The 22,307-nt window shown below is 42.6% G+C and overlaps 1 protein-coding gene across 3 annotated transcripts in view; it reads left to right on the top strand.

Moving 5' to 3' along the window:
• The first annotated feature begins 919 nt into the window (after positions 1-919).
• The window catches only part of CDH12 (cadherin 12), a 444,800-nt gene continuing 423,412 nt past the window's right edge, over positions 920-22,307 (top strand). Inside the window, exons 1-2 of one of the 3 annotated variants that reach the window (XM_061589878.1) lie at positions 920-1,001; positions 1,504-1,664. The gene's annotated coding sequence lies outside the window, so the exon portion shown is untranslated. Of the gene's footprint in view, positions 1,002-1,410; positions 1,665-22,307 lie in introns of those variants that run through there. The other 2 variants (XM_061589885.1, XM_061589867.1) reach the window with 2 other exon arrangements.

The following is a 22,307-nucleotide window of genomic DNA, read 5'->3' as shown; positions in this document are numbered from 1 at the left end:
ATATGAAGCCTGTGCTCTACCAGTGAATGATGTCCTTTTCCCATAGTACAGTTCTCTGTATTCCTTACTGTTCTTTCAGTACCATTTGGTGGAAGAGTGGGACACAAATATTGATTGAAAAAGCTGTCTTGATCCAGTCCATATCCCTTGCACATTAGTAGACTGGCAAGTCTGTTCCACCCCAATTCCATTTTTTCCCTGTACAATGTGCCTCTAAGGCTACAAGGGACATTGCATGGGGAAAAAAAGATGGCTTCCAAGAAGGAGTGACATGTCCTGCTTTCCACTGCTTGCAGGATCTTTTTACTCAAATGTTTTCAACAAGTGCAGCAAACACTGTACTTTCTAGCTGTTGCAGCTAGAAGCAGCTGTTTTATAGGAATAAAGCATTAGGGAAGCCCTCCAACCACCTTGTGCAAATGTAAGTTGTAACAAACTATGCTCTGGAAAGGTTCATAGATTTGCGATCTAATCTGTATGTCTACATTTCAAACTGAGCATAATCTGTTGAATTCAGACTGGGGAGCTTTGCTCCAAATTATGGAGTGAACTGAAATTGTCCCGGATACAAATTCATAGTCTAATAAATTAATGCTTTAAATACTTCATCAATATTTTACTGGTTCATTGACTTTTTTAAAAAGAAAAATAACTTGTCAAATGGCAACTGCAGGGAGGTTGGAGTATTGGGAGAGGTAGTTGTTTAAAACAATTCAGTGAACTGAACGATGCATTCCTAGAGTTTGCTGCCAACTTGATAATCCTGTTTTTGCAGGGAGCATTTCTCTTCTGGAAAAAATTTTTTTGCATGCTTAATGGCTTACTCCCGCTGACAAATGTGCCGTGTGGAACCTACTTCCCTCCCACCCAACAATAGTTAATTGCCATCTGGGAGATTTGCCCACTAAAATCACTTTCATTTCTGTTCGGCTGGAGTGTCCGTCTCTGCGCTTATGTAGGAGAGCATACAGAATCCCTCGGCTACCACAGCTTTGCATATGGTGAGCATCCTATAATGAAAGAGGCTACATCCGTCTGCTCAATTAATCAGCCATAACCTGTTCAGAACACTGATGCACCTTGGAAAAGGCAGTGTTGCAGGAAAGCATTTCGTTTCTTTGAAATCATTAGATGGCTTTAAAGTGTGCATAGCCCACCTTGCAAATTACAACCTCAGCTGCAGCAGCAGATCTATTAATCTGGAAGAGATGACATTCCCAAGTGGCCCTGGTGCCTTTCGCGACTCTCTGGCGGCGACCCACCAATCCTCCCGGTGCTTTCTCTACATGTAGGAAGTGTGCTGTGCGTTAATCAGGTCAACGATCATCCCACAGCTCAGGGGGCATGACAGAAACCTATCACAGCAGCCACAAGATCTTTCAGACCTGATCATGTTTTGTTGAACATCCCCCTTTTAAGCAACAGAGCTTTTGTACTCTTTCATTTAGTCGGGTTCCCTCCTGAGGATTCCAGCTTATCTTTCCTTCTCACTCCTTTTTCTAGACAGTGAGGAGTTCAACGTCAACCGTGAGAGACAGCCTAGGATGCATCTCTACCTGGAGGGTGCTGATTGAAAACTTAAAGATTCTCCTCCAAATAACTGCTGATTTTGAGCTAGTGCTTCCTCCTGTTAGCTTTGTCAAAAGCGAGGGCTTTCAATTAAGGTAAGTGCTGGGCTGCGTTGTCTGGTTGACTGCATCACTCTGAATTTTCTGCATTGAAAGTTCTAAATGAGTAAACTGACATTCTGCACTGCAGCAGCTCAGTCAGTTGATTGTGTCAGGAAGGGAAAAGGGGGAGGAATAGAGGGGTTTCATTTAAGAAGAAAGCATCCCAAAATAGAACTGTTGTCTCAGGAGAATGTATGATGATCTTGTTTTTGTACTCGTACCTGTAAAAGTAGAAACTCTTTAAAAAGACATTAGATGACTCTTGAAATCTTAGCAATCTCATGAAACTGATTTGATGTCTGGATATGTGTGTCTGCGTATGAGCACATTTGTATGACCTAAAAGACACCTTATCTTTTAAAATGTTGATTAGAGGGCATTGCTAGCCCAATCAAGATCTCATGGTCAAAGCCTTTTCAAAGTCTTGCAACAGAGGCAGGCAGAAGTGATTCAAATGCATGTGGGGGCTATTAATTCTGTGTGCCAGGTTAGAAATGAGCCTGAAGAAAATATGACTTCTATTCAAGGCATCCAGATATATATATTATGGTGAAACATACAGCATCTTTTGAAAAAAAAATTCCTTGCAAGGTTAGCAGCTAAATTGCAAAGGAGATAGAGAGGGGAAATTGCTTCTGATGTGGTTGGGAATTGAAATGTATAGTTGTCAGCAGTAATAAAGTGTGACATGACTAGTCATTTTGATTAAAAGGTCAGGAACAGATAGGACAAAGCAAGCACAGTGCTGTGTTAAGAGAGAGAACTCTGCCAACAGTCATTATGTTTTATTTTAGAAGGGGGGCCAAGCAGGTGAAAGCAGCATGTCTTGGAAGATTAACAGTCTTTTAAGTCAAAATCTTCAGATTCTTACATCTGAGACTGATCCTGGGCAGTCTGTCTAATTTTGGCAATGATGGCAAATTCCAAGATCGCTTATCCTGGTCCTCTCATTCTTGTTTGTGCTCAGAGCTTAGAGAATTGTGGAGTGGAAAAGTGGCAAACAGTTTTAAAGTTTGTCAAAACATGGTGGTACCTGTGTCACAGCCCTTCCCCTATTCACCTTTATGGTGCCTTTAAAACTCAGTCCTTCTCAAATAACACTTGAGGGCAGAGGAATAGTTTGTGGTATCACGAGGGAAAACAAATGTTTGTTCAGGTCAGTGCAGCTATAATTGATGCAACATAAGTAATGTGATTTTATCTGCTAGAGTGTTTGCAAGGTTCGTTAAAATCATTAAATGTATCCAGGGAACTAAAAATACTAATGCATAGCATTAATATAGCGAGTATCAAATCTTCAAAATGTTTCACGTACGTTACCTCTGTCATCTTTACAGCTGTCCTCTAATATATGCCACCATTGTAGCACATTACGTGGAGAGAGACTGAAGTGGGGAGGGGGGCTGAGGCAAAGAAAAGAGATGCTAGTCTAAGACAACTTTGTGAGTTTGTGGCTTGAGGTGATATTTAAACAAGAGATTTCCTGGCTCGCAGCTTAAACTGTTAAGCTTATACTATGCAGAGGATCTACATCTATACTGTATATACTACTACTACAGAAGCTGTACATATCCTTAACAAAAGCATTTCTTATGTATTGCATTCATATGTGTGTCTGTGTACAAGTGCAGGTGTATGACATTACCATGACATTTTTCTTTAGTAATTTCTGTTTTATACCAAAAGAAGGAAATTACTTAGGGAAGCTGGGACCTGAGGTATAATTAGTTATGAGCCACCTACACCACTTTGTATAGGGTGTGCATTGGTCATAACTTTCCACTCATCCTACTCTAAAGCACAGTTGCAGGATCACGACACTACTTTGAAAAATGGTCATGTGAATGCCGTACTGGGGACACGGTTGTGGTGTGAGGACAGAGGTATTGTGGGAAATGTTTAGAAGGACAGTTGTGTATTGCAACCATGAGCCATGACCCAGCTGAGTCGTAAAGGGACAGGAAGGGCCCCTCTAGCCCAGTAGGATCTACTCTGATTGGCAGCACCTCATCCGCTTCTCAGGCAGAGGTTTTTCCCATCACCTGCTACCTGATCCTTTTAACTGGGACTGAGCCTGGGATGTTCTTCATGCAAAACATGTGCTGTACCATGAAGCTACTGTATGTGATTGAATTCAAAGGGAGAAATATAAGCATGTTCCTTAAGTCTCAGTTTCAAATGAATGGGACTTACAGGCACTTAATGCGGTCTGGATCATGCCTATGTGTCTGTGGATTCAGCCATATAACTCCCTGTATAACTGAATGATTCACCATCTGATAAACCAGAGGGCAAGCATGCTCAGTTTTGATCTGGATGCAGTTTCCACTCAGCCACTCTATGGGGTTTTGTGAGAAGTATCTCTGTTCAGCCTCTAGGAGGGGTCTGCCCCCCTGCTCACTGTGCTCACCCTCCCCCAAATAAACATACACCAGGCGCTCCCAAACATGTCCACGCATACATATGGACTCAAACACATACAGGGACTCTGAAACACACACACATGCAAATGCCGCACGGGCACTCACAAATGCCTCCCAGGCACCCCATGTCCATCGCCAACTCTCCCTTGCAATTGTCCCAGCGCCTCCAGGCATTGGCATGTGCTAGCCACCATGGGCCCACTAATGCTCCTTGCCTGATCCTGTGTTGCATCGCTGTCTCGGCTGCTGCATAACTGCTTCCCCCTTGCCAAACTGCACCACTGTGCAGCTGTGTGCAACATGCCTAGGATGCTTCCTGCCCAGGCTGCCACCACCACATGCCCCCTGGCCGCTTGCCCTCCCCTCCGGCCGCTTGCCTGTTCAGTCCACACCAACTGACTTGCCTCTCTTGTCTTACACCCAGCCACCCCACTTGCTCAGTTGCTCACCGGCCATCCTTGTTTTCTTCATGTCCTCACCTCGCTTGCTGCTCTGCCACTGTGCCGTGTCCCACCCCCAAATAACCTGTATAACGGCATGACAGATTAGAAGATATTATATCGTTAGATTAGGTATATGTATTGGTGTATTTTTTCTGTGTTTATTAAGAAATGCTTAGTGCCCTACAAACAATATTTAAAAAGTGAAACCATATAATTACAAATATGTTGAAATATCCCCACTTTCCCTGTCAGCACCCCCTCTATGTGAGGAAAACTGTAGTACATGAGTTGAAATGGTAATGAGATGGATGGGGGGGGAGGAAGAATGCCAGGACTCCCAAAGAGTGTGTATTGTCTCCAGCCTGCCAGATGTATCTTAATTGTTCCTGTCGTTCTACCTCCTTTCCTCCCCTGCCCCCCAGTTAAACAAATCCTAGTTGTTGTTTCAAATTTGGTTAAGCTGCTCACTGTCCCTCCCCTTCCCCACATTCCTTTCAACAACATGGAGATGGATGTATCACATGATATTTGGGGGGCTGAGGATTCTTCCTCCTCATCTATCCCATTACAATTTGAATGCATGCCCCATAGTTCACCACACAATGAGAGACGCCCGGTGTGAAAGGTGGCTTTTCATTTTAAAAAACATTTAAAAATAGTACAAAAGACACAGAGAGAGAGGGAGGGAGAGAGAGAGAGCAGCAGCAGGAGGAGGAGGAGGAGGAGGAATGAAAATTTACCTCTGGTTTTGTAGGAAAGTTTTTGAAAATAGAAAAGTGTTTCAGCAGAAAGCAATCAAAGATGTAATCTAGCTTTTCTCGACAGGGAATTCCATGGTAGGGGTGCCACCATCAAGAAAGGCCTATCCCAGGACCCCAGAGTTGCCACCTTTAGGAAATGACGGGTCACTGCCAATCTTAATGGGTAGGTACATTTGGGAGGGGGCACAGCCTTACATAGGCACGGACCAGAGCAGGGCTGGGGAATCTTTTACAACCTAAATAATATCCAGGTTCATCTGGTTTTCTTTCTCAGGTCTAAAATATTCACTCGTCACAAGATGTATGTACTTTGCTAAGGCAGCTTGAGTAAGTTATGTAGCTCCTGATTTAACTAACTGCACTGAATCAAGTTTCATAAATAAACAATGGCTTTTCAACATAATTAGTATATATTAATATACATGAGTCAAAACATTCCTCTCCCAAAAGTTAATCAAAAGAAAATTGTCCATTGATCTCTGTATCCCCCCCCACACCTACCTTTCTAAGCTTTAAAAATATCCATGCATGGGTTGAAGTATATGGTCATAAGCATCCTAGGCATATACACTCATATTTTTGCACCTTCCACCCATTAATTATATTATGCCTCTGATGTAGTTGTTAATATCTCCTTAAACTTGCATGGGAGTTGCAGAATTAAGTGGATGTGAAGGATCACACTTGAGACTTCACATGATTTGATTTGGCGAAATAATCTGCAGTATAGCTTTGAGAATGAATCACTGTCCCCAGCAATATTCACAATCTAAGAGCCTGCGGGCTGGTGATGCAGTATGTGGGACAGAAGTGTAAACCAGGCATGGGCTCTTCTGGTACACATGTAATGTAGGGTGTGACGCAGTGGATATAGAGCTATGAATCTTTGTGAGTCTTCCTCCCATTCTTTTGAAGGGTGGTGGAAGAAGGGTTGCACAAATTGGATTGTCCATATGATGCCCACTCCATTATATGTTGGCTCACGTGCATGGTGGGAGAGTGATGTATACATGCATGCTCCACTGTGTCTTGTACAAACTGAATGTGAAGGTTCAAATGTCAGTGTAAATCACAGTTGATTTAACATCTAGTTTCCTGCATATTCCTAGCCTCACACACTCATACACATATGCACATTGAGAACATGAGAGTGGGAAAGGGAGGCTTGTAGTGTCACATATAAAGACATACTAAATCAGGGGTGGAGAACATGAGGCCCTCAGGATGGTGTTCAAATCCAGCTCCCATCAGCCCACCAAGCATGTTGCAGTCCAGTAACATCTGGAGGGTTCCCCACCCCTGTGCTAAATGTACAATTGCATCAACTCTGTTTTAACTTAGTATCTATGTCTTTGAATTTGGCCAGTGTTGGTATCTTTACCTGAAGGCAACTTATAGAAAATGGGGGAGGGGTGTTTAAGAACCGAAGCTGCCTGATATGCTTTCATAATGGAGGCCTCACAAAAGTGAGGTTAAAATTTAGACCACTGAGATATGAACAACTTTGGTGGTCATAAGTATACAAGAAAAGCCCTGTTGGATCTGACCACCATCCTATTCTCAGATTGACCAACCAGATGCCTCTGAGAAGCCTGCAAGCTGGATGTGAACATAACATGATCATAACAGCACTCTCTCCACTTGAGATTCTCAGCAACTGGTACTCACTGAATCCACAGCCATGAGGGCTAGCAGCATTTGATAGCCTTATTGCCATATATACTTTGCGAGGGTTTGATGGTAATATGAGAAAAATGAGATGAAAGAGACCCTAAATTATGGAAGTTTAGCAACACTACAATACAGGCAGCTAAACGTTTCAACTTTCCATAGTCTTTGCACCTATGAAAGTCACAAACATTACCAACTCTACAGACAAACAAGCTGTCTAAGCCAATGAATTGTTTCCTTTTTGTATGAGAAGGAAAATGATCAAGATAAGTGTTTAATGGAATAACCAGGACTGGAATAACTTTTATGCCAAGTATGTTGTAGAATAGGGGCCTGATTTCCCTAGGGCCCCTGCTGTAGTCTAACTGCTGGAGAGCATTGCTCCTTTTCCCTTTGTTCTCTTTTACAGAATTCATATCTTGCAACACAGCTTTTATTATTGTTGTTGTTATTGTTGTTGCATGACCAAAAAAAAAAAGAGTAGCTATTGTCTTATGGAACTTGCTTTCTTTGTTCACAAAAATAGCACAATGATGTATGTTTCCATGCATGTGTGTGTGTGCACCCACACCCACACTTCTTGTAAGCTGTCCTGGAAGGTGTTCAGCTGAAGGGTGCATTACAAACGTTCTAGACATATGACGGAATCTGATGTGAAAAACTTATGGCATCTGTTTGCTCGCTTGAGGGCCTGCTCAGGTGTCGACAGAGGAGAGGCTGAGACTAATCAATCAAACTTTGGGACCTCAGAAGAATTTTTCTTTCTTCATTGCCATCAGTCTGGTCCTTAGCAGGAAGTGCTGTTTTTAAATGCTAAACGTTGTCAGTCAGTACAGTGCCACTCATATATGATGGACAGGTTGTGTGTGGTGAGGGGGCTTTTGTGTCACAAGGACTCCTAGAGAAACGGAGTGGCTCTCTGTCTGCTATATCCAGAGAGAACATATTGCTTCCCTGTTAGTCAGAGCTGAGGTATCCAGAGCTGCTATTAATGGGAAGCACATTTTGCCCTTACTGAAGCAGCATCTCCAAGTGTGGGACTTCACTTTCCCCCACTGGAGTGAACTGAACCCATTTTCTTAGGCAAGCAAGTGCTCTCAGACACTGTTGGGGTGGGGCATCCCGGAGCAGGTGGCCCCAGCAACGCAGAATTAAGCCCGCTTCTTTCTGCATAGCCTCATCTTGCATCCTTAAAGCGTGATGCAATTTTGGGAACTGATTTCTGATACCTCAGATTCTCTGAGGTGGCTGCTGCTCTGTACTGCAGATTGTTGGTAAGCATTGGATGATGTCTTGATTTGGTCTTCCAGGTGTTCAGTTATCCCTAGGGATGGACAAATTTCTCAACTCTGGTTTCTCTCTCCGTTTCTCATTTTTTCCAATCTTAAGTTCAGTTTGCCACCTCAGTTTACATTTTTTTTTAAAAAAAAAAAGTCCATTGGAAAAGTCATGAGCATTTTAGTGTGCATTTCTCCTTATATATATATAGTTTATATGCAATTTTCCATACTATAATGCATTTTTGTATATTATTTTCACAAATGCATGTGCTTTTTTGCACATTTCCCTATTGCACACATTTTGTGCTCTCTGTTTAGTTGGAGATAATGCAGATAAGTGTGAATTACAAGTATGTGTGTTTTGGGTTTTGCCTTGGTTTGGGGAGTGTAAATTAGGCAGGTTTGCAAACTGAATTTCTCCCTCATCCTTGGGCATCCCCCTTTCCCCCAGTGCATGTTCACCAGTTACATGGTGGTTTAAGACAATGAATAATAATCTATTTGCAAAGGCTTTTGTTGTTAGCGCTACATTACATTAAGAACTCTGACCACCCTCGTAGTGAACAATTGTCTTGCCACTTCCTTCCATATCTCATAGATGCATACGCAGCAATCCTGTGTGGCTCCTGATACTGCCAACATCTTAAACTTTAAGATAGATTGCCAAACAGTGATTTTGATTGGTTAATTAGCTGTCCATCTTGGAATTAACTGGTCAGTCCTCTTAATGCAGATTGTAACTCCCAATTTGAAGAGTTTTGTTGCTTATTTCATTTTCCTGACCTTTTAAGCATTGAATGTCCATGTAAAGCATGGAATCTGAATTCATTCTTATTTTTCACTGATTTTCCCTCCCCCCCAATTATTCTGTTTCATCTAGGCCCCAGATGATGATGGAATGCAAGGAAGAAGGTGAAAACCACTGCATGCTACAATCTTAAAACTACATAAGCCACCATTCTTGCACATGTGTATTTCTGGCTTATTTTGTCCAATAGAACAGAACTGATTTGAAGAATGAATCGATCTTAGCGCAAGAAAAAGTTGCTGAGGAATCAAAAACATTGCAGAAAGTAGTTTGATGTGGAAGGGTTAAAGAATTGTGAACATTCTATAACGGCAATAGTACAGAAGACTGTTCCTTGTTATCCTGCTGACGAATGTTCAATGGACTCGACCAAAACAAGCAAAGCAATTTATTTCTATTAAGTCTGCCCATAATTTCAGAACCCTTTTCTGTTTTGATAATACTGTGAATTTTGTATTATTTATTAAATTTATATTCCACCCTTCCTCCCAAAGGAGCCCAGGGCATCAAACAAAACAATTGAACAATAACAAAAAAACCCCACAAAAACCAAAAACAATTTAAAACATTCTAAAAAAACAGTTACAAATAAAACATTATAAAAACCTGTTGGAGATAAAAACATTCTTCTGTCCATTGTTAGCTAGGTTGCCAGGAATGGTCTCCTTTAGCCATCAAATGCCTGGGTAAACAGGAATGTATTCAGATTCCTCTGAAAACTAATTCATGTTGGAGGCAGACACACCTCACTGGGGAGGGCATTCCACAAAATGGGGAGCCACTACTGAAAAGGCCCTGTCACAGGTCATCACCAACCAGGCAGCTGCCCGTGGTGGCACCAACAACAAGGCCTCACTTGCTGGTGATAGGGTCTGAGGTGGTTGAAACTGGAGAAGGTGCTGTTTTAGATGCTTGGGTCCCAAGCCATTTGGGGCAGGAGTGGCAAACCTTTGGCACTCCAGATGTTGCTGAACCACAACTCCCATCATCTCTGCCCATGGGCCATGCTTTATGGGGATGATGGGAATTGTAGTTCAGCAACATCTGGGGTGCCAAAGGTTCACCACCCCTGATTTAGGGCTTAATAAGCTAGTACTAACATCTTGAATTGGGCCTGGTAGCTCACTGGCAGCCAGTGCAGTGCTTTCAGTCTGGTGACACATGGTCCCATCAGGCTGCTCCACTTACAAGTCTAGCAGCCTTATTCTGCACTAGCTGCAGCCTCTGGACCATCTTCAAGGGCAACCCCACATATAGTGCACTACATTAGTCCAGACAGGAAGTCACCAGAACATGGATAACTGAGGCAAGGCTATCACAGTCCAGGAACAGCCATAGGTGATGAATCGGCCTAAGCTGGGCATAAGCACTCCTAACCACAAAAGCCACTTCACACTCTAGTGACAAGTTGAAATCCAGAAGTCCTCCCATACTACAAACCTATTCCTTCAGGGGAGTGAAACCAGAACAGGCCATACACTTAATTCCTGGACACAGGAACCACCCACCTGAAGTACTACTGACTTACCAGGATTCATATGTTCCCCAGCAAGTAATACCCTCTCCTGATATCAGTGAAGCCATGTAGTTAATGTTTTTCAGTCTTTTAGTCTTATGTATGTTTAGGAGGATACCAAGACATAAATATTGTTACTGCTACTAGTAGTTACTGTGTGTGTATGTAACTAAAATACACTAGATGCAACTGCATGGTAGAGAGTATAAGACTGAGGGCTGCTGTTAAGGATGGATGGATCAGTATGTTCCTCAACCTTGTCACTTTTGCTTGTGTTCATTGTGTATTTATTTATTCATTCATTCATTCATTCATTACATTTATATACCGCCCCATAGCTGAAGCTGTCTGAGTGGTTTACAGCAATTAAAAACATTAAAAACAAATATACAAATTTTTAAACACAAATTGCTAAATGTTTCATCCAATTTCTGCATTAACCTGTGAAGTGTTGTGAGTTTTTTTAGCTACACACACACATTTTTTATTATTGGTTAGATGATTTATATATTGCCCTTTGCACAGATAAAAAATACATAAAATCCATAAAAATTATAATCCTTTAAAAACACGTAACAAATCACTGAATGACAGTTACTCATAGGAGCAGTAGCACTCGGTCTTTTGTCCTCCAAAAACCTGCCCAGGGCCGGTTCCAAAGGGAGGCCAGGTTGGGCACTGGCCCAAGGACCCCGCAGCTCTAGGAGCCCCTGGGGGGGCCCTGAGGGGCCTTCCGCTCCCCTTCCATGATCCTGCGGATCGCAAGACGAGCTTATAAGCTGCCCGCCATCCCCCATGCTTCACCTACCTTTCTCTGCTGTTCGTGCAGGGTTGCCATCAATAAAGATGGCAGCCGAGGTTTCCGTAAGGGACTGAAGCCTCTGCCGCCATCTTGGTTGATGGCAGCAATGCGCGCGCTGCATGCCATCAACCAAGATGGCGGCAAAGGCTTCAGTCCCATACGGAAACCTTGGCCGCCATCTTTATTGATGGCAACCGTGAGCGAACAGCAGAGAAAGGTAGGTGAAGTGCTGGGGATGGCGGGGGATGGCGGGCAGTTTGGAAGCTCGTCTTGTGATCCATGGGATCGCAGAAGAGAAGCAGAGGGGCCCGGGGCAGGCTAATGCCCAAGGACCCCTGCATTCCTGGAGCCGGCCCTGCACCTGCCCCCCCGTGTCTAAATTAACTGTGTAATACTATAGAGAGATGGGGACAGACACACCTCAGTCAGAAGCGAGCTGCACATGAAAGGAGCTGCCACTGAAAGTGCCCTTTCCTGGCTCCCCACACCATATATCTCATATTGAGGACTGACCACTAGGAAGACTTTATCTGTTGACCTTGCAGCATGGGCAGGTCAATAGAAAAGAAGGCATTCTTGCAGTTTTTCATATCTAAATATCTAAATTAAATGTTTGCATCTAAATATCTAAATTAGATATTTGTATCAAAATTTGTATTTATATACTTTTGAAATTATTTTTGCAAAAGGTACACTTTTCTAGATGTATTTTCTTTCCAAGTATACATTTGAAATGCATTTTATTCTAGGAAAGGCATGTTTGAGCAGAGACATGGGTTGCAATATTCAGAAAAGTGTGAAATCCAAAGAATGACTATCTTCCAATCTACACATTTGTCTGGGACATGTGGATGAGGTCAGCTTGTATTGGAATTGGCAAAGAACAATATTCCTCAAGGATCTCTAGCTGCTGTTTTCAATGTATTTTGTGCTTCTGCCCTAAGACTGAACTTTTCCTAACTTTAGTCTTCCTTAGAGGACAGATGGGAACCTGTGACTAGACATTCTACAGAATTCTGTCATAAACATAAATGGGAGCAGGAATTGCCTCAAATTCTCAAAGCAGATCAGGAACATGGGCGTAGTCATCTAGGGTCATGGGGAGAGTTGTAGACCCCTTACTGATTGGGAACAGGGTCGCAGGCAGGTCCCTATCTATGAACCAATCATCATGGAAGGGTAGTGTGTTAGCCACTGATAAGAGTCTTTGTCCTTTCATACTGATTGGAGCCAATCAGAGTTAATGGAGGTAGCCAATGCAAAGACTGTTCTCAGTAGCTAACACATGGCCTCCCCTTTTATGCTGATTGGCTCTTAGGGATATCAGAGAGCAAGGGAGATGAGGGAAAGATGAGGATGTGACTGTGAGGAGGCATGGCTGTGACTATCATGAAGGGAACCTGCACATCTGAATTTGCAAATACACTACTGGGTCAGGAATGGAAATTGTGCATGTGACTACAAGCAATATTCACTATAATTGTTTTTTTAGTCTGCAAATGTTAAGTAAGTAATTTCATTATTTTCTGCAGATAGTAAGATGAATAACATAGGCTTTAGCAGAAGCTGAACTGTAATGGAACGGAAAGAGTGCTGACTGCAACAAACACAGGATGGGATAGAAATCACTGCCTCCTTGCATCTAGGGTTGCCAGATTCCTGCCCTGAGACTGATCTTGTATCTTTAGGACAAGCGAAAGTCAGCCAAGTGAAGGTGTTCTTGCAACCCTGTAATGAGAAAAACCACAAGGTGAAATTCTCCCTTCCCCCTGCACAACTTTTAAAGATACAGAAGACCTATTGGAGGCCGGGCCTGGCAACCCTCCTTGCATCTCTACCTGTGACCCACTAGATGTTGTTGGGCTCCAACTCCCATCTGCCCCAGCCACCATGGCCAATTGTCAAGAATGATGGGAATTGTAGTCCAACAACAGCTGGAGGGCCTCAAGCTCTGCACATGTGCCTTAGAAACTTTCCATAGAATTGCCTCTGCTCTGGCTTTGCCTCCATAGCAATAACTACCAACACGACTTAATCATATTTGGTTAGAGGTGTCCTATCTGAACTGTGAAGGATAAGCATTTGCTAGGCTTCATAATCATTGGCAGAGTGAGTTATTTGACATGGTGCAGTTGTGTTGGCTTAACTGCTACACTTTTTAACATAGACAACTCAAGCATGTCAGCACAGTAAGATGTGCCAGGTAAGAAATTGTGTGACCTTCGCTGGCAGTCTAGAAAACAAATATAATATGGACAAGTCATTTAAGTAGTTTTAATAGGTTAATTTGAAATGAGCAAGGAAAAATAGTTTTTAGACTATATCTTAAAAATCTCTCTCTTTGAATGAACTTTTTTTTTCTAAGCATGTTATTTAAACATTTCAAGCATCCTGAAATTTCTGCAGGCATTATCTTCTGACAAACAATGAACTATTTTCTTTTAGCACAAATGCTATGGAAAGGTCACTTATTTTAATCAACTCCCTTATCTCTGTAAAAACTGGATGACATTTTTTGCCCTACTTCTGACCAATGAGCATGCATATTTTAAATCAGAAAGTTATGCACTTGAGTGTCTTTTGGACCATCACCTTCATAGAGCAGAGCAATCTGCAATGATATAGCTTAATTCAGTGGAGACACAAAGTTCATCTAATTGCCATTACTTGAGATGGGCTTATGGATATTAAAATTCCACCCAAATCAATCTAGTTTCACCCACTGTATATAGGCTTTGTCTTATTATAGCTAGTGTGGATTTTTCACATTCCAAAATGTTAAATTGAAAATACGCCCCATGCCATTCTGATGCTTCCCATAAGCTCATTTCAAAACAAAACCTTACAAAATTTATATTCCTGAACTCAGGAATGCTTGCTTAACAACCCTCTAAATTTTCATGGCAATACACAAAACAGTCAGAGAGAATAGAGAGTCCAAAGTGGGGGGAAAAACCTCAGATCCCTTTTGGACTTTTTTCTTTCAGAATTCTCATAATCTGTTGAAATGCATTAAAAATCAGCCATGTGGAAAGAGTACCTATAATCCTGTTACTGACCTTGCCCCATACTCTCACCTTCATCTTCTGCTGTTTAAAAGTTAAAAAAAATGCCTGGCTGATTTTTAATTAATTTAAGAAATTTTGCATGGAACTTAATGATAATGTTGGGCATGCTCAGTAAAAACCAACTGTCAGTGTTCTAAAAGCCAGACTCCCAGCTGCTGGGCTTAGCTAATCAGGGGGCCACACCCACATCAGACTTTGATTTCACATGAGACTGCCATGGCTTCCCTCAGAGAATCCTAGGAAGTGTAGTTTGTGAAGGGTGCTGAGAGGAGACTCCTATTCCCCTGACAGAGCTCCAGTGGCCAGACTGGTTTACAATCGGCCACTCTGATTGAAGGTCTGTGAGGGAAACAGGGCATCTCCTAGCAACTCTCAGCACCCTTCACTAACTACACTTCCCAGGATTCTTTGAGAGAAGCCATGACTATCTAACGTGAAATAAAGGCCTGGTGTGGATGTGGCCAAGGACAGCATTGGTTTAAATTTGGGTGGGAGGCTACATCTGCCTGCTGTAGAATAAAATGATGGGGGAAACCCTGAAAAGCAATTATACTGTTCACAGTGTTTTCGTTTTGGAAAGGAAAGGGGCTTCCCCCCTGCCCCTCCCCCGGGTCAGTGTTGGACTATGACTTGGGAGACCAGGGTTTGAATCCCCACACAGCTATGAAGCTCACTGGGTGACCTTGGGCCAGTCATTGCCTCTCACCTTCAGAGGAAGGCAATGGTCAAACCACCTCTGAATACCGTTTACCATGAAAACCCTATTCATAGGATCACCATAAGTCGGGATTGACTTGAAGGCAGTCCATTTCCATTTTCAAACATGATTGCATAGAAATAAATCCAATTGAACTCAAAAAGTATGCAACTGATCAAACCCACCCTCCCATCTCCTCCCTCCTATCCCCTCCTTACTGCCCCTTCCCTTGCCCTTCCTTTGCTTCCCTCCCCTCCCCCTCCCCTTCCAATGTCCTCCTTTCCCTTCCCCCTCCTCCCCTCCCCTTCCTCCTCCTCATGGTCAGTCTTACCTATCTTAAGCATGATTGCATGGGAGTAAATACCATTGAACTCAATAAGCATGCAAATTATCAAACCTGCCCTCCCCTTCCCCTTCCTTTGCCCCTCCAATCCCTTCCTTTGCCCCCCTCCAATCCCTTCCTTCCCTTCCCCCTCCCCCTCCTCCTCCTCCACCATGGCCAGTTTTACCTATCCTAGCAATGACTGCACAGGAGTAAATCCCATTGAACTCAATAACCATGCAAATGATCAGACCTGCCTTTCCCCTCCTTCCCCTCTCCTTCCCTTCCTCCTCTCCTCCCCTCTGCCTGCTCCCCTCCCCCTCCTCCCCACAGTACAATTTTTTCAAAATGCAAACATAATTTGGGTTGGTCTTTCACAGTCCACTCGTGGCTGTATAATTCAAGCTGCTTGAAACCAAGACCTTTTCCTTCCCCCAGATGAACCCAGATGTTCTGGAGCATAATGTGGTATGAACCTTCCTTTCCATTCACACAGTTAATGTGGAAAGTGAGACCCATGCACTTTTACTCTCCCCCAACAGCTTTTGGCTCTGACATTACCTGCAATATGGGGGCTGTGTATGCTTCCCATAGAGGGAACCACTAGCCTCATTCCTCTGTATATTATTCAGATTGTGATCAACCTGCATGTGGGGTCTGAAGATGACTCTATGGACTTTGCTATGGACAACATTTGGGATCATCCCTTTGTAAATAATTGTCTGGTGCTAATATACATGTCCAGTCAATGACTTTTGGGAAAAGGAAGAAAAGAGAGGGACTGTATCTCAGTGGTAAACTACATGGATTTCAAGCAATAGATCCCAGGTTCTGTCCCTGGCATATCCAGTTAAAGAGATTAGGTACCAGGTGATGTGATAGATCTCTGCCTGAGAACCTGGAGGGCAGTCAGAGTTAACAATACTAAATGACTAAATGGAGAAGCAGCAGCATCCTTTGTCTCTGAAAAGGCAAAACTTGCTTTGCTTTTGCCAGTCTCCTTTTCTTTTCTTTCCCCCCAATCTGAATTGATTATTTCAGTCAACACATGCTGACTTTGCAAATGAACTGGTGTTTGAAGTGGTCCAACATGTATTCTGACTGCTGGCCATTTACATGATGACCCAAGGTGACTTTTCCCATAAACAAAGTTTGGCTCCTATACCTTCCCTTTGGTATGTGTGACCCACAGTAGAAAAATGCCAATGATTTGGTTTGGGTGCTGTTGTAAATCTAGCGGTCTGATCTATTCAGAGCCCAGTCAAAACGGATTCTAGGGTCACCAAGATGAAATGACACCACAGGTGTAAAGAATGGTAATTTTATTGATTAAGGTTGGAATTAGGATGCAGGCTATTTACAATATATACACAGAAAGCTCACAAACTCTCCTCCATGGATGGATCACACTCCCTGGGTGTTACCTGCGTTTCCAGCGGTGTAACAAGAAGCCAGATCCCAGGCAGGCGAGAAGCTCAATTATGCCTGCTGCTAGAAAACACATATCTGCCAGGGCACCTGAAGGCCCATGGGGAATCTTCTGTCGTAGCTTGGAGACCAATTAACATGAAAGGGGAGATTGAAGCTTTTTCTGTATATAGTCTGCATATTCCATCTGTAATCCAATATCCAATCCCCCAGACACCTGGTTGGCCACTGTGAGAACAGGATGCTGGACTAGATGGGCCACTGGCCTGATCCAGCAAGCTCTTCTTATGTTCTTATGTTCTTAAATCTGGGGATCTCATCATTAAGAATTGCACTTGTTCAGTATTGGGATTGGTAAATCTGCTTTTATGTGGGCTCTTGGCATAACCAGCTCCACAAATCCAATACAGGTGAACATTTCCTGGTTTGCCAAACCAGAGTTTAGCAGCTGTCAGTGAGTGACAGGGCCATGTGCCCCCCTCCCCCATGCCTTTCCCCTTGCCTCGTATCTTCCTTGATTCTAATGTCTTGGTTTGATTAAACCACAGCTCCCTTTTATGTCTGAATTATGGTTTAATGTCAGTTTACTGAACAGGATTTTAAACCACAGTTTAAGATCCTGGTTATTAAATCACAGTTCCACCTTTCAGATGTAACAGTTAACTGTGGTTTAATTAAACCAGGATATAAGGGAGGAGGTGAGGAGAAAGTGCTGTCCTGTCACACTCTTTCATGGCTGCTAAACGATGGTTTAGCAAGCCAGGAACTATGTCCAAACCAGGCCAGTATCAACAATGTTCAACCACTCAAGGCCACCCTCACTGTAATTTTTTTCTCCATGAAAAAAAATGCATGCAAAAGAAAGCTTTACAGATTACAAAGACAAGAAATCCATGTGCATTGCATAGAAACTATCCACTTGAGTGGGACATCTACTTCAACAGAGACAAACTCAGCATAGTTTCCCCAAAAGGGCAGTTTGTAAAGGAGTGGGCTGCACCCATGCTGCTGTATGTGTGCATCTTTAGTGTCTACGTGCTGCTCATAATTGTTAGCACTGTTACGTTTGACAACACCACTCATTTCTTCAGGGAGGAAGGGTGGCTGGATTCAGTCCCACCACTAACTCATTTTGTTCCTCATCCCATCTACCAGAACTGCACACTCAGTCCACTGTGTTGGTTGTAGCCATCCAGCCATGGAACAAAATCACCAGCACCTGCTTCTGTTTGCAGTCCCCAGTATAGTAAGGGACTCTGCGCTCAATCATCTTTCCATGTGCACATTGTCCTTGCCTGGGCAATTCTGTGTTGAAAAATCTACAGCACGGGTGGGGAACCTCAGGCCTGGGAGCCAAATGCAGCCTTTCAAGCACCTCAATATAGTATCTTTCCAAGCCACATCCCTCTCCCCACCAGCGCTGCTTCACACCCTCCTTGAGTTCCTGGAATATGTTTTTGAACAGTGATTGTGCCTCTTGCTTGCCAGGATGGAGAAGTGTGTGTGTGCTCACGTGCATGCGCATAGATTAGGGATGGACAAGGATTCTGCAGAATTCAGATTTTTTTCCTCCCCCCCCCTTCAGGAGAAAGGGGTTGGGTGTCTCTGCAGCCAGGGATGTAGAACAAATATAACAGAGCCTGTGTCCTCAGCTGACAGAAGGTAGAAGTGCCAGCCTGCACGCCTGTGCAGTGGACTTCCCATGAACATATGCTGTTTTGTCTTATTTTTCAAACATGGAAACATATTCTAGCTGGCTCCAGACACCTCCCTTCTTCTCCCTCAAAGGAATAAACATGGGGCTGATGGTAAAAAGACTGATTATTTGATGGTATCATTGATAATTTTTACCCGGCAAAATTATAAGTCTGGAGCACAAGGAAGCAGAGATAAACGGACGTGGATATATAGTGCCTGTATGGGAGGTGGACTTACAATCAAAGCAGAGCAAACAGTGGATCCCATCCCTAGCAGAGATACCTCTGGCGTTTGTGTAGCCTTCTGTACAAAGATGTGTTACATCAATTGCTCTGTCCATATTTGCCCCTAGCCCTGCCCGCCGCTGGCATGTGGCCCTCAGGAAGTTTCCCATGAGAGAAGGTAGCCTTTCAGCTGAAAAATTTTCCCTGTCCCTCATCTAAAGCACACCTGTATCTGTCAACTAGTTCTATATGCTGCTGGGACTAGGGATGGAAAGATGTGTCCATTTCGGTTCTCTCAGTTTCTCACTTTTGTAATGTTAAATTTAGTTCTCTACATTTCTGCAGCAAACTGTGATTTTTTTTTAAAAAAAATCCTCATGAAAATTCTCCACCATTGTAGTGTGAATTTCTCCAAATAAACAAATTTTTGTACGCAGTTTTGACAAAGTTACACATTTTGCAAGCTATTTCCCATCACATCATGCCTTTTTGCATACTATTTTCATTCATATATTCACTATTGTGCACATTTTCCCCTAATATATGTAAATATTGTTTAGTTGGCGAGCTGCATCCCAAAATTCTGATAAATGTGAATTTTGAAAGATGGCTGTGTTTCAGTTCTCACATTGTTTCGGAAAGTGTGATTTTGATAAATTCTGCCTGAAATGTGAATTGAATCAAAATTCTCAGCCATCCCTAGCTGGGACACAACTTAGACAACAATACGTTGCTCAGATGTACAATGCATGCTGCTTCAGTTGTACTCACCTGTTTATTTATTTATTACATTTATATACCATCCCATAGCCGAAGCTCTCTGGGCTGCTTACAGCAATTAAAAACAATAAAAACAGATATACAAATTTTAAAACACAAAAAACAATTCAAAACTTGTTCAGATTTGATGAGATCAATTAACAGTTATGGAGTATGCATAGTGATTGGGAGTTAATCTTCTATTTCCTTCAGGCCCTTATATTCTCCAGCATTCCTTTGAGCTAAGAAAGAAGATGTGGGAGTGAGTCTAGTTCAAGGCTCATTGTAAGATTAGAGAGGAAATGCACGCCCCTGACTTCAGTCAAGGATCCAGAGTACAGATACTGTGAATATTAATAATTTATTGGAGAAATGGGCCACAGGTTCCCCGTTTTTAAAGTTGTTTTGTTTTGGTGTATTTTAAGGTCTGTTTTTGTGAAGTTTTGATGTGTTTTTAGCACTTTTGTTTGCCACCCTGGGCTCCTGCTGGGAGGAAGGGTGGGATATAAATCAAATAATAATAATAATAATAATAATAATACTTACAGTGTGATTCCAAGTTCATCTACTCAGGAAAGAATCTCTCTATGTTCAATGGGTCTTGTTCATCATGTGCAACAAGGTGTGTCTTTCAGGAGCAATGGACGCAATTGGATTGATGTAGGTTAAATATGGCTACACATTTATTAGTTACAGCATATCAGAATTTTGGGTAGCCTGCCTGTTGGCCAATGCTTCTCTCTGCCTGCCTCCTGGGCAATCTGGAAGGTGTTGCCAGATTCTTAGGCCCACCATATCACAGCCTGCTGGAACTTTCAGTCAGCTGATCATTCCCCCCAAGTGGAGACTGAGGCCTTAGCCGCTCCCCAAAAGAGCCCTTCTGGAGATCTCTTTCATAAGATATGAATCCCGCCCAACCTCCTCCCCTTCTAAGAAAGTTGTGAGAAATTAAACCTAATTATGAACCAAAGCTCATCCTTGCTATGGGGAAGATTAACAACACCTCAGAGTCCTCAGTCAATTATGGCTAAACGTGAAAATCCTTTCCAGCCCCATCAACCAGCAGCCAGCCTCTGTCCACAGAAAGGACAGTCACTGATGACAATGTCAAAGATGCCCCTCAAATCTGGATTTGTAGCCCAGGCATGGAGCAGAGGGAGTAGGTTTTCTTTCTGGTCCATGACCCAGATCACATTTCAAGAGCCAATGAAGGCTGCCAATTGGCTCCCAGCATTGGGGCTGGCCTAGGACACAGCAAGGCAGCAGCGACCACCCAGTGAGCCAGATATTTGTAGGAAGATAGACAAATATCTGCAGTAGTATTTCATTCATCTCTAATCTAGAGGCAGCATGATTCCCCACCATCCAAATTGTAAACATGTTCCCATTCACAGGGAAATCATAACTGGCTATGAATTGGGATAAAATAAATGACACTTTAGTAATTGGTTCCATAGATGTAGTAGCAGTAGAACTATAGCCTCTTGGTGTTTGTCCAGGCTTCCAGGTTAGAGCAATGTGTCCGTTTGGAATACTTCATCTACTTTGACCCATATTAATTTAGAAACGTGTAAACTGGTATGTATCTATTCTACAATTTGATCATTGTGACCATTATACTTTTCCAGTTGCACACTGATAGAAATGGTTCCCTTTGGTCTGAAATGTATATAATTAATCTATCCTTCTGACTTGCATGTGAGCTATAAGGTGATCTTTGAAAAACTCATAAACAGCAAATAACAGCACATGTTCGAGGACAAATTTGGGCCCAGGTGGCTAAAAATAAGAGCCTCAACTGGAAATTGCAGTTCTTGCAAAAAAGAAAGAAAAAATCTCTTGCATCAGATTGATCTGATTTTGCTGAAAAGTTACACTTTTTAAAGAGAAAAGATGGAAATCTTGAATTCAGAGGACACATAGATGTTTTAAATAGTGTGTCGGGGAGGAGCACAGAAGAGATTTTATTTATTTATTTATTTAAATTTATGTCCCACCCTTCCTCGTAGAAGGAGCCCAGGGTAGCAACTGTAATGTAGATCCACCAAAATGTAATGTATTTTACTAGCTTCAGTGCTCCTCAAAGCAAAGATCTGAAAAGGGAAAAATATAATATGAAGATAAATGTTGTCAGTAGGGCCTGCACAGGGACACATCAACTATGTTTGGACGTTATCAAATATGCCCACCAATCCGTAAAGATGGGTGACTCCTGCTGTATATACCAAACTTTGTTTATATAAGTTGCACAGCTTTTATTAGAAAACAGGGGCCAATGCTTTCATTTTGTATGATGCTTCTTAGCATTTAAGAACAGAATATTACTTATACATCTTTGTTCTAAGCTCCTCTCATACAGTGCATCCTTTGCAACACAGAACCTTGTGTTGTCTTTTGTAAAATCTGGTTCTGTCAGAGAGAGTTGAACATTTGTTTGCTGTGGTCCTCACATATATTAATGTAGAATAGGTTGTTCAGCATCTTTGGATGACGTGGAATATATAAAGGAAATATATTAAAGGCTTAGCTCAGGTAGAGCATCTTCTTTGCATGCAAAAGAGCCCAGGTTCCATCACTGGTATCTCTAGGTAGGACTAGAAGAAACTCCTTCCTGAAACCCTGGAGAGCCACTGCCAGTCAGTGTAGATGATACTGACCTATATGGACCAATGGTCTGACATAAAGCAGCTTCCTATGGCCCTATGGACTAATATGGGAACTTGACCATATAAACTGG

This window comes from Rhineura floridana, chromosome 1, assembly GCF_030035675.1.
Source record: "Rhineura floridana isolate rRhiFlo1 chromosome 1, rRhiFlo1.hap2, whole genome shotgun sequence".
NCBI classification, from domain to species: Eukaryota; Metazoa; Chordata; class Lepidosauria; order Squamata; family Rhineuridae; genus Rhineura; species Rhineura floridana.
This window is presented reverse-complemented; position numbering and strand designations above follow the sequence as displayed.